Raw genomic sequence first — 16,521 nt, 5'->3', positions numbered from 1 at the left:
TTCGTGCTGCTCCATCTTAGGCAGCCTCCCTGTTCAGTCCCTTAACCCTGGGGTCACACTTAATGACCTCGTCCTAGTCTTTTTTTGCTCTACCCCTCACAACCCCACCACCAACATTAACGCTTCTCACCTTCCTCACCCAATTATAATCCCCGATCCTCTCCACATGCCCAAACCACCTCAATCTACCTCTCCTCACCACAACACCAATAAAAACTCCAGTCCCATCCTTCCTCTCAACTCTTCCATCGTAAACCCAGCCCCCCCAGGCCTTGCACGCAGGGACGCACTGCACATCCACCTAATCATTGTCATTTCTGTATGTTTGAGCCTGCGAATATCCTCTTCCTTTACTGCCCAGGTCTCACTACCATACAGCATTACACTCCTAACACATGATGGATTCTGTTAAATAAATCCTTCTAAAATCACCAAAGCTCCCTAACACCTTTTCTTAAGTGATTAATTTTATTACACCTTACTGTCCTCTTCTGTTTTACATAAATCCTTCCAGTATCACCAAAGCTCCCTAACACCTTTTCCTAAGTCTGTCTATCTATCTATCTATTGCCAGACGCCTCAATCCCGTTTGGGGTGGCCACAAACAAATCGCCTCCACGTCGTCCTGTCCCCCGCCATTTCACTGCCCTGCTCCCAACTCACACCCCCCTCTCTCATATACCTCTCCACCCCATCCCTCCATCTCATCCTCGGCCTCCCCCTCCCTCTCCCCCCCTCCACCCCACTCACATACACTCTCTTCGTCAGTCTTTCACCCTCCATCCTCTCCACATGGCCAAACCACCTCAGTGTGTTCCTCATAACGCTTCCTATCACATCCACATCCACACCACCACGCTCCTTTATATCCTCATTCGTCAGCCTGTCTCTCCATGTGACTCCACAGGCTCCTCTTAAATAACTCATTTCCACTGCTCTCACTCTTGACTTGTGTCCTTCCAACAACGTCCAAGCTTCACTTCCATACGTTAGAGTTGGTATCACAATACTGTCATGTAGTAACTTTTTCACTTCCATGCTCACTTCCCTGTTTCTTATCACTGCTTTCAAAGAACCAGCAACCTTTCTTCCCTGCTGTACCCTTTCAAGCACTTCACCCTCCAAACCTCCATCCTTACTCATCACACTACCCAAGTACTTAAACGTACTCACATTTTCCAATTCCTCACCATCCAACCTCGCTGTACATTCACTGACTTCACCTCTCTCAAAGACCATCACTTTACTCTTCCCTACATTCACCTTTAGATTCCGTTTCTTACACACTCTCCCAAACTCATCCACCAAGCCTTGCAGCTCCCCTTCGTCTTCACTCAACAACACAGTATCATCTGCAAACAACAGTACAGGGAGTTTCCAAACACTATCCTCTCTCACCAGGGCCACTCCAACATCCACTACCCTACCTTGTACCTCTTTTATTACCCCATCCATGAACAGATTGAACAACCATGGAGACATGACACATCCCTGTTTCAACCCAACTTTCAAAGAGAAAAATTCACTTAGTTCACCATCCACATGCACTGCAGCCTTCGCACCATCGAACATACTCTTCACAGCATTCAACAACTTCCCATCTACTCCATATATTCTTAATACTTTTCACAATCCTTGTCTATCCACCCTGTCATATGCTTTCTCCAAATCTATGAAAGCTGCATACAACTTCTTTCCCTTCTCTAGAAACTTTTCCACTAAAGAATGAATATGTGATTTATTTTATTACACCTTACTGTCCTCTTCTGTTACAAAAATCCTTCCAGTATCACCAGAGCTCTAAATACCTTTTCCTAAGTGATTTACTGTATTTTATTACATCTTACTGTCCTCTTGTTACATAAATCCTTCCAATATCACCACACTCTGCATAACATACAAAATGATACCATCCAGCCATATCCCAAAATAAATCACTAAAGAGGAGGTGTTAGGGAGCTTCCTTAACTGACGGGAAACAAGGCTTAGCAGCCAAAAATTAATAAACAAAACAAATAAACAAAAATCAAGTCTTACTTCAAAATATCTCCAAAATGCCGAGGCAGATTTTAAACCCTGTGGTGGCCATCTTGTTTAGTGTTGTTGTTTACTGTTGTTTTTCTTGTTTATGAGGCTTGACTGTGTTTGTCTGGCTTGTTTCTCTGGCACTGTATCTTGCTTGCACCTACACCATCCTGGAAGACAAAAAGGGCTATTAGTATTACTGTGTTGTTTGTTCATCATCATCATCATCACCCAAAAACAGATGGCATCCACTCACTTGATGTAGTGCTGCCTACTTCTTCCTTAGCCTTTATCATTCTTTTTCTGTGCCTGTCCTCCTCTCTTCCTATTTCCATCATCCACTCACTTGATGTAGTGCTGCCTACTTCTTCCTTAGCCTTTATCATTCCTTTTCTGTGCCTGTCCTCCTCTCTTCCTATTTCCATCATCCACTCACTTGATGTAGTGCTGCCTACTTCTTCCTTAGCCTTTATCATTCTTTTTCTGTGCCTGTCCTCCTCTCTTCCTATTCCATCATCCACTCACTTGATGTAGTGCTGCCTACTTCTTCCTTAGCCTTTATCATTCTTTTTCTGTGCCTGTCCTCCTCTCTTCCTATTTCCATCATCCACTCACTTGATGTAGTGCTGCCTACTTCTTCCTTAGCCTTTATCATTCTTTTTCTGTGTCTGTCCTCCTCTCTTCCTATTTCCATCATCCACTCACTTGATGTAGTGCTGCCTACTTCTTCCTTAGCCTTTATCATTCTTTTTCTGTGCCTGCCCTCCTCTCTTCCTATTTCCATCATCCACTCACTTGATGTAGTGCTGCCTACTTCTTCCTTAGCCTTTATCATTCTTTTTCTGTGCCTGTCCTCCTCTCTTCCTATTTCCATCATCCACTCACTTGATGTAGTGCTGCCTACTTCTTCCTTAGCCTTTATCATTCTTTTTCTGTGCCTGCCCTCCTCTCTTCCTATTTCCATCATCCACTCACTTGATGTAGTGCTGCCTACTTCTTCCTTAGCCTTTATCATTCTTTTTCTGTGCCTGTCCTCCTCTTTTCCTATTTCTCCCATCTTTCCTGTCACTTCTTATTGCTTTTCTTTCCTTTACAGGTGGCTTTACATTGAGTGACAAGCCAAAGGGTTTCCTGTAAGCCAAGAAACCATTTACAGCGCTGGGTGGTAACCATATAACCAAACCATACGTGCTGCCTACGTGTCAACAAGTGGGTTGGTGGAGGGTTAGTGCCCCTCCCTGTAAAACAACTAACTCAAAGTCAAATGGCCACCCCTTACCGGATTATGGCGTCTGGCAATAGATAGATAGATAGACAAATGGCCACCCCTTACCGGATTATGGCGTCTGGCAATAGATAGATAGATAGATAGACATAAAACAAATAACTCAAAGACAAATGGCCACCCCTTACCAGATTATGGCATCTGACAATAGATAGATACACAAATAATAATAATAATAATAACAGATAAAACTAAATGCATTTCTGTTATTGTTATAGTTTCAACCAGCCAGGGAATTACGAGATTCTGATGCGTTTCTTTTTTCTTGATATTTTACAGAACTCCATGGCACTTTTCTTCCATTGCATTTTTGTTATAAATTATTTTATTTTACTCTTAAAGGTAAGGTTGGGCTGGACTGGGTTGGGTTAGGACAGGTTAGGATAGGTTAGGTTAGCCTGGGTTGGGTTGGGTTAGGTTAGGCTGGGTTGGGTTAGGTTAGGCTGGGTTGGGTTGGGTTAGGTTAGGCTGGGTTGGGTTGGGTTAGGTTAGGCTGGGTTGGGTTGGGTTAGGTTAGGCTGGGTTGGGTTGGGTTAGGTTAGGCTGGGTTGGGTTGGGTTAGGTTAGGCTGGGTTGGGTTGGGTTAGGTTAGGCTGGGTTGGGTTAGGTTGGGTTACATTAGGCTGGGTTGGGTTGGGTTGGGTTAGGTTAGGCTGGGTTGGGTTGGGTTGGGTTAGGTTAGGCTGGGTTGGGTTGGGTTAGGTTAGGCTGGGTTGGGTTGGGTTAGGTTAGGCTGGGTTGGGTTGGGTTAGGTTAGGCTGGGTTGGGTTGGGTTGGGTTAGGTTAGGTTAGGCTGGGTTGGGTTAGGTTAGGTTAGGATAGGTTAGGTTAGGCTGGGTTGGGATGGGATGGGTTGGGATGGGATGGGTTGGGATGGGATGGGTTGGGATGGGATGGGTTGGGATGGGATGGGTTGGGATGGGTTGGGATGGGATGGGTTGGGTTGGGTTGGGTTATCTTCAAGAGTAAAATAAAAATGATTAACAAAGAAAATACCATAGAAAACAAGTATCTTAGTGTTGAAAATACCAAATAATCGGATCAAAATCTCATAATCTGTTTTTGGCTGAAACTATAGTAACAGCAACTGACCTTAACCTAACCTAATCTATCTCATATAATCGTATTTTCCTTGCATAGTGATGGACCCTCTTCATACTAAAATAATAATAATAATAATAATAATAATAAAACAATAATAATAATTATAAAAATATATCTATCTATCTATCCATAGCCCGACACCCTAATCCTGCAAAGGGTGGCCGCAGACAAAACGCCTCCAAGTTGCTCTGTCACCCACCATTTGACTACCCACCCCCCAACTCACCCCCCCCCTCTCATATACCTCTCAACTCCATCCCTCCACCTCATCCTCGGTCTACCCCTCCCTCTCCCTCCCTCCACCTCACCTACATACACCCTCTTAGTCAGTCTTTCATTCTCCATTCTCTTCACATGTCCAAACCACCTCAGTGTATTTCTCCTAATCTTTTCAACCACATCCACATCCACCCCACAACGTTCCTTCACTTCTTCATTCGTCAACCTGTCCCTCCATGTCACTCCACATGCTCCTCTCAAGTAACTCATTTCCACTGCTCTCACTCTTGACTTGTTCCCCTCTTGCAAGGTCCACGCCTCGCTTCCATACGTCAGGGTAGGGATCACAATACTATCATGCAGTGACTTCTTAACTTCCATACTCACCTCCCTATTTCTCATCACTGCTTTCAGTGTACCAACAACCTTTCTTCCCTGCTGTACCCTTTCACGTACTTCATCCCCCAAAGTTCCATCCTTACTCATCACACTACCCAAGTACTTGAATGCACTCTCATTCTCCATATCCTCACCATCCAACCTCACTGCACACTCTGTGACTTCATTCCTCTCAAACACCATAACTTTACTTTTGTTTACATTAACTTTCAGATTCCTCTTCTTACACACTGTCCCAAATTCATGGAGGGCTATCAATCCTGTGTTACCCCATGAGAAGCGTAGGAGCCCGGGGCTAGGCAAGTTGGTCCTGACATTTAAGATGAGAGTGATGATAATAATAATAAAAATAATAAAAATAATAATAATAATAATAAATAATAATAACAATAATAATAATAATAATAATAATCCATCCATCCATCATGCAATCCTGTGTTGCCCCATGAGGTGCATAGGAGCCGAGGAGCGTGATAAAAATTTATGCATTTCTCTCCCTTTTCAAACTCAAAAAATCAATCAAAATCAATATAGATATTTTTTTGGGAGGCCTAAGGCTCCTTCAGGATTACTTCATGGATTTACAATTTCAGACTTATTCCATCAGTCCATCCCTTCCCCAGCACTTCTTTGTGACTAGCATGATATTCTGGTATTAATCTATTGCTGGAGGTTAGTACTGAAGGGGTAATGGAGAAATAATGGGGTGATATTGGAGAAAATTCGTACCCTCCTGCCCCCCTCCTCCTTCGGCCCCTCCTGCAGCTCCTTCAGGCCACCCTCCTCCTTTCAGGGGATAGGCAGGGAGATAAGGGTCATTAGTAGAGCCAGGCAGCTACCCACACCAGCCACATCGATGTTAATACGTAATGGCCGCCTCTTAAACCCCATACCCTAGATTCCAACCAGGATTTGTACCTCCCCTTTCGCCATCACTCATTACGCCTCTATTAGACATTTTTACACACTCCCACCTCTTCCAAATTTTCTGGCCTATATACCAAAAATATATCAACCCTCACCGTCAAGATCCATGGCCTATGTGTCCAGAAATAACTCAAAAAAATTCGAAAAAATTCACTCGGCGTCCCCCACCGCCACACGTGCACTCTCTCTCGACCAAAATATTTATTCATAGGCTTTTAAAAATATATAATGCACTCAAACTGATTATTTTTAATTGCTGTAATTTAATATCTAATTGGTTTTTACTTATATGATGATATGTTGCTACTTCAGACTATTTTTTTTAATATTTTGCCAATCGTAATTACGGGCCTTTCACCACTGCGCGACCCGTATGGATATTAATTATTTATATTATTTTCGTACATAGAGGTATTTCTGATGCCTATATGGATTTATGGAGTTCAAATTATTTTTTAAAAGTTATATTTACACTGACTGGAGTAAACTGATGTCAACTGCGAGTGCCCTTCTTACCTCCTTTCCTCTTCCTTCCTCCCTATCTTTTCCTTTCTTTCCTTCCTTCCTGTCTGCCTTCCTTCCTATTTCCTTATCTTTCCTTTCTTTCTTAGTGTCTTTTCCTATATTTCCCTCCTCTTTCTCGTTAACACCTCTTCCTTACCGATTTATTCCTGATTCTGCTCCGTTACTATATTCATGTGTGTTATTCATGCAACCTATGGCGACATTGAAAAGACAAGAAGCGAACCAGGGGATATTAATCAGTCGGGAGAATAAATCGCTAAGGAAAAGGTGTTAGGGAGCTTACTAACACCTCTTCCTTACCGAATTGTTCCTGATTCTGCTCCGTTGATTGTTATTCATGGGAAGCTAACACCTCTTCTTTATCGATTTATTCCTGATTCTGCTCCGTTACTATCTCGACCTTAAATGTGTATGAAGCAACACAGACGATGCTAATGGGTAGTCTGCAAAATAAATCGCTAAGGAAAAGGTGTTAGGGAGCTCCACAGAAATGCATGGGAGATTTGGGGGAATTTTTTCACATCAAATTAACTACATTTTATGATGCTTAAATCACCCTTAATCCTATCAATCCCTCTGCCCCTCTCAAGTTCAGGACAACTCTATTTTACTTTATCTTACCGCCTTATCTATCTTATCTAGCGCCATTGATTCAGTCACACACACACACACACACACACACACACACACACACACACACACACACAGACCCTATTCTACACACACACACACACACAGACCCTATTCTACACATAAACAAACACACACACACACACTCACACCGCTCGCTAGTGCAGTGGTAACGCTCTCGCTTGCCAACTGGTGGACGGGAGTTCGCGCCTCGCTCAGGTTGCGAAAAGTTTCACTGACGAAGTGGGTGGTTACTGTCCCCCTTGAGCAAGGGGACGGGTGTGTGCGTGTGTGAAGGTCACAGCCTTGCCCTTAGATAGGACTATATGAGCTCTCAGCTCCCTTCCGGGAGGGTAAAAGCTGACGATCACGACCATCAAGTGATCCTGACCGACCCGGTGGACCCGGTGAATTACACACACACACACACTTACAATACAGAGTAACAAACACAATACAGGAAAGGGAAGGATGGGTGGACAGTATCTATTTAGATTTCAAGAAAGCTTTTGACACAGTACCACACCAAAGACTTTTATGGAAACTGTACCATCAAGGAGGAATTCGAGGCAAACTGTTTTGTTGGATGCAAGACTTTCTCATAAAAAGAGAAATGAGGACAGTACTAAGAGGAAACTACTCATCATGGAAAGAAGTGACTAGTGGAGTACCACAGGGTTCAGTGCTGGCACCAATCATGTTTTTAGTGTATATAAATGATATAAACAGTAACACTGGAAATGAGAGCTATCTGAATATGTTTGCAGATGATGCAAAAATACAAAGGAGAATTACTAGCACAGACTCTTGTAAGGAGCTACAAGAAGAATTAAATAAACTTCATGAATGGAGTAGTACATGGCAAATGGAATTCAATGTGGACAAGTGTCATGTAATCAAGTTTGGTAAAAGTGGAAAAAGACCTGACTGGGATTATAAGTTAGGAAATAAAACCCTATACACATCAGAAAGAGAGAAAGACCTAGGTGTGATTATCAATAACAGACTATCTCCGGCTGACCACATCAGCGAGAAGGTACGGAACATGTATACACTGCTTGCAAATATGAGAATAGCATTCACATACATAAATGAAGACATGCTAAGAAGGATAATAACATCATTCATTAGACCAACCCTGGAATATGCATCAGTAGTCTGGAGTCCTCATCTCAAAAAGCATATAGACAAGATTGAAAAAGTTCAAAGGGCCGCTACAAGATGGATACCAAGCATAAGGGACCTAAGCTACGAAGAAAGACTAAATAAACTGAATCTACCAACACTACAGGAGAGAAGGAAAAGAGGTGACATGATAATGCTATATAAGTGCATATCAGGAAAGGAGAAAATAGACATAAATGATTACTTAACATATGGAGAAGCATCAGCAAGAGGACACTGCAAAAAACTGCATAAGAAGAGAGGTGATAAAGACGTAAGGAAATTCAGTTTCCCAAACAGAGCAATTGATCAATGGAATGCACTACCGAATGAAATAGTGTGTGCCAAAACAATTCACAAATTTAAAGATATGTACGATAAATATGGTTTAAGACACGGGACAGTACGAGCTTGACTCATTCCTGTAAAGATGCAATTAGGTAAGAACAATTAGGTAAGAACACACACACACACACACACACACACACACACACACACACACACCGCTCGCTGGTGCAGTGGTAACGCTCTCGCTTGCCAACTGGTGGACGGGAGTTCGCGCCTCGCTCAGGTTGCGAAAAGTTTCACTGACGAAGTGGGTGGTTACTGTCCCCCTTGAGCAAGGGGACGGATGTGTGCGTGTGTGAAGGTCACAGCCTTGCCCTTAGATCGGACTATATGAGCTCTCAGCTCCCTTCCGGGAGGGTAAAAGCTGACGATCACGACCATCAAGTGATCCTGACCGACCCGGTGAATTACACAGACCCTATTCTACACACATACACACAGACCTTATTCTACACACACACACACACACACACACACACACACACACACACACAGATCCTATTCTTCAGAGAGAGAGAGAGAGAGAGAGAGAGAGAGAGAGAGAGAGAGAGAGAGAGAGAGAGAGAGAGAGATATCATCTACTTGACATGTATAAACTGACTCTTAAAATCACGTTTGCCTTTCAGGGATCAACCAACTACGACTGGTCACACGGCCGAATTCCAGCTGCTATGAGGGCCCCGTGACTCCTTTCCCTTAGCGATTTAGTCAACATTCCACTGTGTACCAGCTCTGATAGTTCATATAAATTACACACAAATAGTGATCATGTGTCTTGTAGCACCCACTCGCTTTTCTGGCCACGTGGAGAGGATGGAGAGTGAGAGACTGACGAGGAGAGTGTATGTGAGTGAGGTGGAGCGGGGAGAGGGAGGGGGAGGCCAAGGATGAGATGGAGGGATGGAGTGGAGAGGTATATGAGAGAGAGGGGTGTGAGCTGGGGGGATGGAGAATGAGAGACTGACGAGAAGAGTGTATGTGAGTGACGTGGAGGGGGGGAGAGGGTGGGGGAGGCCAAGGATGAGATGGAGGGGGGGAGAGAGAGGGGAAGGCCAAGGATGAGATGGAGGGATGGAGTGGCGAGGTATATGAGAGAGGGGGGTGTGAGCTGGGAGCATGGTAGTGAAATGGCGGGGGACGGGGCGACATGGAGGAGATTAGTTAGTGGCCACCCCTTACGGGATTAAGGCGTCTGGCAATAGATAGATAGATAGATAGACAGATCTGTACCACATTTTTGCACAGCTGTCTCCAATAATTCTTAAAGCAAATTCTGGCCTTTCTAGACTATAATTGAATCTTTTTTGCGGTTTAAACGCTCCCTTTCGTCTCAAATGTCAGGACCAACTTGCCTAGTCCCGGGTTCCTACGCTCCTCATGGGGAAACGTAGGATTGAATGATGGATGGATGGATAAAAACACATAGTAAAATAGTGTAGTTACCCTAAAAATACCCAAGTTTTCTTTTATAAAACATCATAGAAAATGGCCATAAAAAGGTTGACCAAGGTAAATTTAAATATGTAAATGTTTTGAATTTTTGAGTTTGAAATATATATATTGTAAAAAAAGAGAGATACGTTTATGTGAAGCTACAGAATGTGGTGAATGTTTTTAGCGTATCAGATAGAGCCAGGAAGAAAGTCAAGAAGGTAGTTGGGGTGACAATAGGGACAGAGGAGGAAAGATGAAGCTGGTGGAATGAGGAAGTACAGGATAGCATAAATAGGAAGATGCAGGCAAAGAAGAATATGGATAGACACAGAGACGAAGAAAGCATTCGGGAGTATAAGGAGACGAGGAACATAGCCAAGAAAGAGGTTGCTAAGCAAAAGAAAAGGCATATTAGAAGCTGTACGAGAAGTTGAATAGCAAAGGAGGGGAAAAAGATCTGTACCGATTAGCCAGGCAGAGAGACAGAGCTGGGCGGGATGTGCAGCATGTTAGAATGATTCAGGATGCAGATGGCAATGTACTGACAAGTGAGGAGAGTGTACTAAGAAGGTGGAAGGAGTATTTCGAAGAGTTGATGAATATAGAAAATATGAGAGAGGGAAGGTTGGAAGAGTTGGAGGTAGTGAGTCAGGAAGTGCAAGAGATCAGCAGAGAGGACGTGAGGAATGCCATGAAGAGGATGAAGGATGACAAGGCAGTGGGCCCAGATGGTATACCAGTGGAAGCATGGAGGAGCTTAGGAGAGATGGCTGTGACGTGGTTTACCAGATTGTTTAACAAAATCCTGGAGGGTGAGAGGATGCCGGAGGAATGGAGAAAAAGTATGTTAGTTCCGATTTTCAAGAACAAGGGTGATGTGCGGTGCTGTGGCAACTACAGAGGTATAAAGCTGATCAGCCATGCAATGAAGATATGGGAAAGAGTGGTGGAAGCTTGGCTGAGAAGAGAAGTGAGGATCTGCGAGGAGCAATTTGGTTTCATGCCAGGGAGAAGTACTATACACGCCATATTTGCTTTGAGAAGTATAGGGAAGGCCAGAAGGAGTTGCATTGTGTGTTTATAGACTTGGAGAAGGCTTATGATAGGGTACCGAGAGAGGAACTGTGGTACTGTATGAGAAAATCAGGAGTGGCAGAGAAGTACGTGAGGGTGGTGAAGGGCAGAGAAGTACGTGAGGGTGGTGAAGGACATGTACGACGATAGTGTAACAGCAGTGAGATGTGCAGTAGGAATGACTGAGGGTTTCAAGGTGGAGGTGGGATTGCATCAAGGATCGACTTTGAGCCTCTTCTTGTTTGCAATGGTGATGGACAGATTGACAGATGAGATTAGACAGGAGCCTCCGTGGTCAATGATGTTTGCGGACGACATTGTGATATGTAGTGAGAGCCGGGAGGAAGCTGAGACAGAGAGATGGAGATATGCACTGGAGAGAAGGGGAATGAAAGTAAGCAGAAGCAAGACTCAGTACATGTGTGTAAATGAGAGAGATGACAGGGGAACCGCGAGGCTGCAAGGTGTAGAGGTGGCAAAGGTAGATGAATTCAAATACTTGGGGTCAACTGTACAAAGTAACGGAGAGTGTGGTAGAGAGGTAAAAAGGAGAGTGCAGGCGGGATGGAGTGGGTGGAGAAAGGTGACAGGAGTGATCTGTGACAGAAGGGTCTCTGCAGAAATGAAAGGGAAAGTTGATAAGACTGTAGTAAGGCCAGCCATGTTGTACGGAATGGAGACGGTACCACTGACAAATTAGAAATGAACATATTAGAGGGACAGCACACGTAAGTCAGTCTGGGGACAAAGCTAGAGAGGCGAGACTGAGATGGTTTGGACATGTGATGAGGAGGGAGGAGGAGTATGTCGGGAGGAGGGATGAGGAGTATGTCGGGAGGAGGGATGAGGAGTATGTCGGGAGGAGGGAGGAGGAGTATGTCGGGAGGAGGGATGAGGAGTATGTCGGGAGGAGGGAGGAGGAGTATGTCGGGAGGAGGGAGGAGGAGTATGTCGGGAGGAGGGAGGAGGAGTATGTCGGGAGGAGGGAGGAGGAGTATGTCGGGAGGAGGATGCTGGAAATGGAGTCACCAGGCAGGAGAAAGAGATGAAGGTCACAGAGAAGGTTTATGGATGTAGTGAATTAAGGAGGACATGCGGGTGGTAGGTGTAAGAGAAGATGCAGAAGACTGAGTAAGAAGGAGACGGGTGATCCGCTGTGGCGACCCATAAGGGCAGAGCCGAAAGGAGAAGAAGAAGAAGAAAGAAGATAGAGCCAGGATTCCGGGGGCTTGAATGATGAGTGAATGGAAGTGTGGCCCATTGGATTAGGCAAATTTGTGCTGTCTGGACATTGCTACTCCTCACCCTGCCCTAGGGTGGGAAAGGAGGTCCCCATGATGATGATGATGATGATGATGATGATGATGATGATGATGATGATGGTGATGATGATGGTGATGGTGATGATGATGATGATGATGGTGATGATGATGATGATGATGATGATGATGATGGTGATGATGATGATGATGATGATGGTGGTGATGATGATGATGATGATGATGATGATGATGATGATGATGATGATGGTGATGATGATGATGATGGTGATGATGATGATGATGGTGATGATGATGATGATGATGATGATGATGATGATGATGATGATGATGATGGTGATGATGATGATGGTGATGATGATGATGATGATGATGATGATGGTGATGATAATGATGATGATGACGATGATCGTGATGATGGTGGTGATGATGGTGATGATGATGGTGATGATGATGGTGATGATGATGATGATGATGGTGATGATGATGATGGTGATGATGATGATGATGATGATGATGGTGATGATGATGATGATGATGGTGATGATGATGATGGTGATGATGATGATGATGATGGTGATGATGATGATGATGATGGTGATGATGATGATGGTGATGATGATGATGATGATGATGATGGTGATGATGATGGTGATGATGATGATGGTGATGATGATGATGGTGATGATGATGATGGTGATGATGATGATGATGATGGTGGTGGTGGTGATGATGAAGATGATGATGACGATGATGATGATGATGATGATGGTGATGATGGTGATGATGATGATGATGATGATGATGATGATGATGATGATGGTGATGATGATGATGACGATGATGATGATGATGATGATGGTGATGATGATGATGGTGATGATGATGATGACGATGATGGTGATGATGATGCTGATGATGATATTGCAAAAGGTACAATGCTTATACTGCAAAACGTGATGAATGGACAAAATTCTTATTCGGGTCGGCTCTCATCAAAAAACCAAAAATGATTATAACCTTAGTCTATAATTATCTATCTATCTATCTATAGCCCGACGCCCTAATCCCGCAAAGGGTGGCCGCAGACAAAACGCCTCCAAGTCGCCCTGTCACCCATCATATGACTGTCGTCCCCCCAACTCACTCCCCCCTCCCTCATATACCTCTCAACTCCATCCCTCGACCTCATCCTCGGTCTACCCCTCCCTCATATACCTCTCAACTCCATCCCTCCACCTCATCCTCGGTCTACCGCTCCCTCTCCCTCCCTCCACCTCACCTACATACACCCTCTTAGTCATTCATTCTTCCCTCAAAATCTATTGTTAATGTGATGTGCGATGAGGAGAGTCGCCATGTTTTCTTTTTTTTTATGCTAGGAAGAAGGAACCCAAGGCCAGGAGCCCGCAAAACTGTTCCTTCCAAGAGAAAAACAAAATACAAGAGAGAGCCAAATTCAAGATGCGTTCATTTCGAGATGCCTGGACACACTGCGTTTGAAAGACTGGAGGTCATAGGCAGTAGGAAATACAGACAGAGGGAGACAGTTCCAGAGTTGACCTCCTACATACACGAAGGACTGGGAGTATCAGTTAACTTACCTACCTACCTACCTACACTGGAGGTCATAGGCAGTAGGAAATACAGACAGAGGGAGACAGTTCCAGAGTTGACCTGTTGCTCTTTCTCCTTGTTTATTTAGTGAACCCACCGCCTAGCAATAACAACTTTGACTGGTTTTTAGTCTTGCTGCCAGAGATCGAGCCGCCTACAATCCCTGAGTTGACCACACCGTTTCCATGGCAACTCGCGCCAACCGCCTCAGTTCGCTCGCCCCCAGTGCCGACTTTCAAACGCGCCAGCCCCCTCCCTCGCCCGCGAACGCCTTCTCGCTTCCATTGAGGACGCACCCTTACCCTGCATTGCCCTGCCTGCTGAATCTACATCTATCAGTGTGTGTGTGTGTGTGTGTGTGTGTGTGTGTGTGTGTGTGTGTGTGTGTGTGTGTGTGTGTGTGTGTGTGAAATTGGTGGGGTTGGGTGGGGTGTAGTGGGGTAATGGTGGGGTTGGGTGGAGTTGGGTGGGGTTGGGTGGAGTTCAGTGGGGTGATGGTGGGGTTGGGTGGGGTGTAGTGGGGTTGTGTGGGGTGTGGTGGGGTTGGGTGGGGTGTAGTGGGGTAATGGTGGGGTTGGGTGGAGTTGGGTGGGGTTGGGTGGAGTTCAGTGGGGTGATGGTGGGGTTGTGTGGGGTGTAGTGGGGTTGGGTTGGGTTGGGTGGGGTAGTGGTGGGGTTGGGTGGGGTGTAGTGGGGTTGGGTGGAGTTTGGGTGGGGTGTAGTGGGGGTGGAGGGGGTTGGGTGGGATAATGGTGGGGTTAGGTGGGGTTGGGTGGGGTAATGGTGGGGTTGGGTGGGGTTGGGTGGGGTGTAGTAGGGTTGGGTGGGGTGTAGTGGGGTAATGGTGGGGTTGGGTGGGGTGTAGTGGGGTAATGGTGGGGTTGGGTGGGGTGTAGTGGGGTAATGGTGGGGTTGGGTGGGGTGTAGTGGGGTAATGGTGGGGTTGGGTGGGGTGTAGTGGGGTAATGGAGGGGTTGGGTTGGGTTGGGTGGGGTAATGGTGGGGTTGGGTGGGGTGCAGTGGGGTAATGGTGGGGTTGGGTGGGGTTGGGTGGGGTGCAGTGGGGTAATGGTGGGGTTGGGTGGGGTGCAGTGGGGTAATGGTGGGGTGCAGTGGGGTAATGGTGGGGTAATGGTGGGGTTGGGTGGGATTGGGTGGGGTGCAGTGGGGTTGGGTGAGGTGCAGTGGGGTAATGGTGGGATTGGTTGGGGTAATGGAGGGGTTGGGTGGGGTAATGGTGGGGTTGGGTGGGGTTGGGTGGGGTAATGGTGGGGTTGGGTGGGGTGCAGTGGGGTAATGGTGGGGTTGGGTGGGGTGCAGTGGGGTAATGGTGGGGTTGGGTGGGGTGTAGTGGGGTAATGGTGGGATTGGGTGGGGTAATGGTGGGGTTGGGTGGGGTGTAGTGGGGTTGGGTGGGGTTGGGTGGGGTGCAGTGGGGTAATGGTGGGGTTGGGTGGGGTGCAGTGGGGTAATGGTGGGGTTGGGTGGGGTGCAGTGGGGTAATGATGGGGTTGGGTGGGGTGTAGTGGGGTAATGGTGGGATTGGGTGGGGTAATGGAGGGGTTGGGTGGGGTAATGGTGGGGTTGGGTGGGGTTGGGTGGGGTGTAGTGGGGTTGGGCGGGGTGTAGTGGGGTAATGGTGGGGTTGGGTGGGGTTGGGTGGGGTTGGGTGGGGTGGAGTAGATAGACAGGTGTTAAAGATGACCAGCTGTTCTTTCTCTCCTCACCAGGCAACAGCATCTCTCTCTCTCTCTCTCTCTCTCTCTCTCTCACTCTCTCTCTTTCTCTCTCTCTCTCTTTCTCAACAAATGTGTACGAGCAGACAAGGTTTAAGAGAATATTTAGGTGTCAAATCAAAAATAAATCGCTTAAATACAGGAAATACGAATCCAGTGTAAATATATAACCTAAATATGTGACCTATCCTTGTCAGAAAAATCCCTGGCCAGCTTCCACATCTTCGGATTCAAAATTGGCGCCAAGATCTATAAATAGTTCACGTATTGACTTCCAGTTTTCAAAGGACTTGTCAGAATGCGTGGTTGTGTGATTTATAGGGATTTAAAAGACGAAAAATAACGATAACGCGTGATTGGATGTGATTGTGATTGGTATAAATGGTGGTATGAGAAGTAGGATTATACGGATAGAGTGAGTGAAGTGATTTAAGTTTATTTTTTCGAACTAACCGACCAGCGGAAACGGACGGGGCTCAGCTGACAGCCAGTGACGTCACCACCTCGTCGACTGATAAGAGTTGAGAGGCGCAGTCCTATTATTTTTCCATTTTTACATTAAACTGGGATACATATATAAATTCTGACGCCAAAAATTAACCTATGGATATTTTAGCCTTCTATAATGGGTATTTGGAAGGCTGGATAGAGGATAGAAAGGGAGAAATAAATGGATGAAAATAGAGGAACTGGATGGATAGATGTGAAGGCCGGGAGGGGTAGACATAATTTATTTCTTCTTTATGGTCAAAAT

Source organism: Coenobita brevimanus, chromosome 36 (genome assembly GCF_032717465.1).
Source record: "Coenobita brevimanus isolate Jiangsu-jjx chromosome 36, ASM3271746v2, whole genome shotgun sequence".
Lineage (NCBI taxonomy): Eukaryota > Metazoa > Arthropoda > Malacostraca > Decapoda > Coenobitidae > Coenobita > Coenobita brevimanus.
Note: the sequence above shows the minus strand (reverse complement) of the source record.